This window comes from Gavialis gangeticus, unplaced genomic scaffold (genome assembly GCF_001723915.1).
Source record: "Gavialis gangeticus isolate Ggan-Ray unplaced genomic scaffold, GavGan_comp1, whole genome shotgun sequence".
Taxonomy (NCBI): Eukaryota; Metazoa; Chordata; order Crocodylia; family Gavialidae; genus Gavialis; species Gavialis gangeticus.
The window spans coordinates 46,151,754-46,158,797 of record NW_017728994.1 but is presented as its reverse complement, the minus strand read 5'-3'; positions in this window follow the sequence as shown (position 1 = coordinate 46,158,797).

The following is a 7,044-nucleotide window of genomic DNA, read 5'->3' as shown; positions in this document are numbered from 1 at the left end:
GGCCCCTGCTCAGGAAAACAGAGGCAAAGCAATCATTATATCGGTTAGCTTTGTCATCTGGTGTGATAACCAGATTTCCTAGCTTGTCCTGTAGGGGCCCACGTTACCCGGTACCGTCTTTTTGCCCCCTATGTATTTAAAAAAGGGACTTCTTGTTGCTAGGGATTATTAGAGAGAGGAATCATAAATCAAACAGAAAATGTCACAATGCCCCTTTACACATCCATGGTGCATCCACACCTTGAATCCGGTGCCCTGTTCTGGTCCCCGCAGCTCCAAAAGGATCTAGAGGAGCTGGAGAAGGTGCAGAGAAGGGCAACAGGGGTGATGAGTGCTATGGAGGGGCTTCCCAGTGAGGAGAGACTGACGGGGCCAGGCTGGTCAGCTTAGACACGAGACACTGGAGGGGGGACAGGAGGAGGTTTCCAAAGTACTCAGTGGAGAAGAGAAAGTCACTCGGTATTTATTACTGTTTAAAACGAATGCCAAGATGTGTTGTTTCCCCCAGCGCAGCATGAAAGGGGGAGCTCGTGGCCCCCAGCTGCGGTGGGAGCTGAGAGCTCAGCCAGATTCACACCGGGTCGGACACATGCTTGGAGAAAGGGGGCATTGGTCACAATTGAGCATGGGAGTGCAGGGCACAGCCTCTGCACCAGACCTGCCTGGACCTTAAAGGCTGCAAGGGAGAAAGGAACAAGGGAAAACCCTGCTCATCCCCAGGTCACTCTCCCTTCCAGCCTTCACTCTCTGCCCACGTGACACCGAAGACTGGGCAAGGGGAACCTAGGTCTGACCCAGCACAGGGCAGCTCTTCTGCTCCTATGTTCTTATGTTTAATCCTCCGCCCAGGCAATTAATCTGCAGTGGCTGCTCCAGTGCAGGTCCACACCCTCACTTGAATGCATGACCTGGGCAGGCAAGCGCTCTGTCGACCCACACTGTTGGGGTGTGACCTGGGTCCCCAGCAGCCCTGTGGTTGAGATGAAGGGCACAGGGCTGACCAAGCCCTGGAATCACTGCACTGGGGGAAACGCCACGCTTCAAGGTGGTCTGATCAGGGCAGAGAGAAATGCTGTGGTGTCTCAGCGAAAGGTCGTTACAAGTTTTCTATGGAGAAAATCCATCCAAGGGCTGGATGCCAGCAAGGGCTCTGGGGCTGGAGTGGGGAGCCTGCAAGCCCTCGTGTCCCCCACCCCAAACCACACGTATGGCAGGGATGTCCTGGAAGCCCACGCTATCAGGGGGCCGGCCAGGTGAGCTGGCTGGAGATTGGCCAGGTCCCAGTGGGGCACAACCGGCCTTCCTTTGCCAATCCATCAAAACAGAAATTCTCCTAGCACCTTGGCACGCTGGGAAACATGCCCCTGGGGGTGGCTGGCCAGTCCCCACCTGGGGCAGCAACAGGTCTATGCCAACACGCAGACAGGAATTTCCTATCATACCCACTTCGTGTCATTTCCAAATGCTTGCATCCTTGGGAAACCCACCCCAATCCACGCCGAGAACTCAAGGCAGGCCATGTTTTGGTGTAGAGAAGCATTCAAAACACCAAATCGAACCACTTCAACTGGGCAATCAAACTTCTCCAACACCTGGCTGGAGGGACTATGGGAGCAGCTGGTTATCCCCCTGCAACATTCAGTCACAGCCGGCATGGAGCCACTGGGTCACCAGTCCCATCCCCTCTCTAGTCCATCCCTGGTAACCTCACGTGTCCCCAGAGCTTCAGCTCCCCCTCCTCTGTATCTGCACCTTGGTCACCTCTTTGTTGCCCTCTCCCTACCTCAGCCCAATTTACTCTACTTTAACCCCCACTGACCCCCTAGATTTGAAAACAGCAACGCTGGATTTCTTTCCCGCCTGTCCAAGGCTCTGCACAATGCAGCTTCACCTGACTGCATCTCCCAACCATCTTCCTAAACCAGCTCTTAGCAGTGAAGGCAAGTGGATCACAGTTTCTAGCTAAGCAGTCTCCATGTGCCCCATCGTAATTCATTTTCCAGCAAAATAGGCATAAGTCACCAGGGGCCAAAGGAGCCTTTTCCAGTGATCCCTCCCAAATCCTGGGGCTGGAAAACTCTACCGAGAAACATACCCAGGAGGGAAGCAGAGTTCAATTCTGAATACACCAAATATGAGTATTAGAAACCCACCATCCTACACATGCCCCTTTCAGTCTGCCAGGGCTCTGCCATCTTTGCCAGGGCATGGGCTTCACTGCCAGGTCAAAGCCTGGATGCTCCTATGCAAGTCCCACAGACAAGCCTGTTCCCCTTTCTTTCCATTATCCCACCAAATGGAGCGATGGGCAAAGACAGGGCCATGCCCACGCCATTTCAGTCGGCTGCAGTGAGCCCCCATTTGGGATACTGGGTAGAAGTGTGGTCACTCTTGTTCCAGACAGATGAATTCATATCATACAGCGAGGATAGGAAAGAGCTGCCAGATGATCAGAGAACTGGGGAGCTTATCACACAAGAGGACACCAGAAGAGCTTGGCTTCTTGAACCCAACAAAATGGAGGCTGGAAGAAGTGTTTAGGCTAAAGATAATGCTGATTGGAGAACAAATGGGGAGCAGAGGAGTCTGAGCTCAGACCATCCAGACAGCCACTTCCAAAGCAGGGTCCCACAGCAGCATCTGGTCTCAGCCCTGGCCTCTCCAAACTCTCCTCAATCCTGAATTCCCCAGTGCACCTATGCAAACTATCCCAGTTTTCCCAGTGCTCTTCAGAGGCACCTCACCCCTGCTCCATGGCGGCCTTGGGACAACAGTCTCAAAACAAGAGGTCTTGGGCTGTACTTGTAACCAGGGTCATGGAACAGCAGTCCTGCTCAGTGAAAAGCCGCTGGGTTTCCAGTAGGGTCCCACAGGTGTGCAAGCTGCTATTTAAACCGACTTAGCAACACTGGGACAAGAGGGCTGACAATTCTTGGATGTGCAAACAGAGGAATATCAAGTATAAGTGAAGGGGTTAGATCCCGGCAGAGGCTACTACTGAAATCCTGTATCAGGAAGAATGTCAATCAGAGGAAAAGGGTAGATGAAAACAACCTAAAACCACACTTGCATTTTGGTTCTCAGGCATCTCAACCTAGGTAAACTGTGCAGGCAAATAGGTCCATAGCCACCTGCATCCAGAACAGAAAGGGAAAAACAGAGGGCAAAGATCTAACTTGGTGATTCTCAACCACGGTGCTGCATCCACCTACTAGTAGGTGTACAAACACGATTTACAAGATACACCCAGAGTTTTCAAACAGGAATCCTTCCCGTTAAAGACATTCTGGCCAGTTGGGGTCTGTTCAAGTTCTTTGCAACAGATGCATTGTTCTATTACTCTCCTGTGGTCAAAAAAACCAAATGAAAATTAAGAGCTGACATTTTCAGAGGGGGACTTTGGGTCAATCAAGGGTGCCTCGAACTTAACAAGGTTGAGAACCACTGGTTTAATAAGGGCTAACGGCTAGGAGTCACACACAGGTATACTCAGAATAGACACTGAAACAAAGGGGCCTGGTGGCTTTATACACACACACATAGAGGATGCTTTCACAATCCTGAAGACACAAGATCACAGGAAAGCAGGGCTGGAAGGGACTTCAAGAGGGTACATGTAACCCAACCCCCTGCTCCCAGCAGGATCAGCCCCAAATAAATCATCCCAACCTTATGTCCATCCAACCTGCTCAGGAAAATTTCCAGAAAGGAAGATCCCACAGCTTCTCTAGGAGCCTGCTCCAATGCTTGAACCACTCTCAGGGTCAGGAAGTTCCTCCTCATCTAGAGCCTCAGTTTCCCCTACTGCAGCTGGAGGACATTGCTCCTAGCCCTACTCCCTGCAGTCACAGAGAAAAACCCGTCTTCATCCTTTCTGTCATCGCCCTGCAGGGATTTGAAGACTGTGATCAAACCCCGCTCAATCTTCTCTTCTCCAGACTCAGTCACCCCAGCTCTTCCAGCCTTCCCTCCTCAGCCTTGCCTCCTAGACCCCAAATCATTGTTGTTTCTCTGCACTGGACTCTTTCCAAACTGTCCAGATCCTCCCTGAAGTGCAGGAGCCAGACCTGAATAACTTAAGAGCACAGAGGTGAGGTGGTTTCTGGACATGGCAGACTCCTGCAATGCCCCGAAAGCAAAACACGTCAATGAAGACAGAGAAAAAGAAATTCTCTTAGTCGCAGCCCTAAAGATCCATCTGCTTCCTGAAGTGCCAGCACCAGATGTGACGCCCGTGACAATAGAAACGGATGGCACAGCCTGGATAGGGCCCCCTCCCCAGCTCCTCACTGAAGCTGTGCCTGGGGAAGAGAAGAAATGCAGACTTAGCAGGCCAAAGAGGGAGCCCCTGTGGTCTAGGGCTGTAGGAAGTGGGTAGTGCAGTGCCCTAACCACTAGGCAACAAAGCCATGCTCCCTCTGATGCATGCTATCTAGCCCACAACATCCTGGCCCATGCCCTGCAGGGCAGCACTGCTTCGAGGCAGAGCAGCAAGCATTCCACCCTGACGAGCCTACAGCCTCCCCCAAAGACAGACCCCTGCTCAGCTCCATGGAAGAAAGGACAAGGAGCCTCTTGTCAGCAGAGGGTTCAGGGCTCTGGATCTCCAGGGAGCAGAGATGCATCACAGCAGCCCTGACTGAGGCCCCTGCTATGGGCTAGGTACAGGGACCGGCACCAATCCCATCCAGAGGAGCCCAGGTCTCTCCAGGCATTATACAAGCACCTTAGATCTCTTCCAGGCTCCATCCTGGAACCCCAACACCAACATCTCTGACAGGATCCCACTCTTCTTCTAAGAAACTGCCTTTGCTCTGCTCTTTGCTCTCCCTGAACTGATGCTAACTCCACCATGGAGAGAAGCTACTTGGCTGCAAAGAAAACTAGGATCACCTTAAAAAGAATAAGATTCTGAGCGCTACAACAGGCTGAACTGGAAAAGGATGCTAGGAACAGGCAACAAGCAGCACTTATCACCCCAAACTAACCTAGGTAGGAGCACGCGGGGATAGAGCTGTGCTGGATGGCACGAGAAAGCCAGCAGAGCTACACAGTGACCAGGGAAAACTCACAAATGGAGCTAGGACCTTGGGGGGACATGGCAAGGCCATGGGTGAAGGGTTAAGCATCTACTTCCCAAAACAAGGCCCCATCAGTGGCTCTCGAGTAGGATGTCCCCAGCTGCAAGGCATCTGAGCACCATTCAAGCCTCTGTTGACCTCTGCCAGCAACTCATTGGTTTTCACTATCCATAAGACTTGGAAATCAAGCAGCAGAGCTGACTTCTTGCCAGCCCTTGGACCCCATCTCCCTCCCAGCTCTGCGGGACAGCCACTTTCCCTGGGAAGCATCAAAAACTGAGGACCAACTTCCCAGCTGTAAAGCTGCCAGGTCCCAAGCATTGCTGCTACGGGAAAGGAATTTGCATTTCTCAGCAGCGCTGAGACTCCCTCCTCCCCTGTGCATGCGAGGCAGGAGCAGGTGCCTGCCTCCCCCCCGAATCCAGTGACCCCCTTCCCACCCACCCATCTCCAGAGGTGCCCTCCAGTCCCGTTCCCAAGACCTGCCATTGTTTTAGAAATGACAGAGCACCCAAGAAAGCTTTGCCCCTTGTAAATAAACATCTCCTGTGGCTGGTAATGCGTGGAGGAATCTCTAACCGGGCCCTGGGGCCTGGCCGGAGTCTCGCTTTCCCAGACTCCTTTCCATAGCCTGGGGCTCACTCTGCTCGCCTCGCTCCCCCTCCCCCTTCTCTCTGCTTTCCGGCACTTAGTCACCATTATAATTTGACTGCATTCCTGTGCCCCCCTTTAAACAAAAACACGAACCACACACGGACGCACAGAGTCTGGAAGCCAAGGCAGACTGGACGTTTATGAGCAGCAAAGCCAGGCTACGGAGGTGAAGACAAAGCCTCCCCACTTCAATTTTCCTTCCCTTCCAGCCCACAAAGGGACTACGACTTGCTCAACCTGCAGAAGGAGGAATTCCACTTCTGAGGGAGCTCTAGCAATAGTCTCTGAGGCCAGAGAGCAGGTCGGGCCCAGTCCAGCAGCCTCCTCATCACTTATTACTCCCCAAGACAGAGTTTGGGCTCCGTGCCCACCTTCAATTCCATTCACTGCTCCAAAATATTTCCCTTCCCCACACCCAAATCCCAGCTCAAAGTCTCCCCCGGGTCCAGATTCCAAGTCACCAGCTCACCCCGCTACGTCACACACACACACAGGCACCAACAATGTCCAAGGCCCCCCAAAAAGATGACTTAAAATTCAAAAATAAAGGACTCTCTGCTCTGTAGGCACTCACCCATTTAGTCAGGGGACAGCAGCCCAGATCATTTAGAGGTGGAAAGGGTTGTATGCAATTAGTTCTTCGGTCCCTAACATTTGCTCATTGCTTCAGTGGCTTTCATGCCTTCGTGCTTGCCCATGGATCCTACTTAGAAGGGACAAGGATTTTTTTTAACAGAATAAAATATTTGCATTGTATATAAAAAAGTTATACATTTGCCGTGTGTCCGGCCTGTCCCTCCAGACAGGGATCCTGGATCAAATGTATTTCAAGGGAGCCTAAAAGTGCCGGTCTTACTCCCAGAAGGTCTATGTGTGTGGGACACTTTGGGGCAAAAAGGAGGACTGAGTGCAGCCCTGAGATTAGATGGGGATGCAGGAGAGGAGCACACAGCTTAAAGGCTCCCACCATCCATGCCAGCACCACTGAGTCACCAAACTAACAAGGGAGGTGAGTGCCCTGCAGCTCTCCAGAACAGGTCTCAGCCTTTTCCAAACTGAAGCAAGTTTGAAGGATGCCGCCAATCTATGCTCAACATTCAAAAAGCCCCCCTTCAAAAAGCAACTTTCTACTATGAAACCTTTCAGCCAGGATCAGCCAACACTCTGTCCAGAACCCCTCCAGGCCTTCACTGGAGTAAGTTACTGTGCAGCAAGTGGAAATAGGCAGGCATCTACATGTGCAGGCATTAAAGCGCATTAATGCCGTGTGTGGACTGATTTGGGACTAAAGTTAATCCCAAATCAGTCC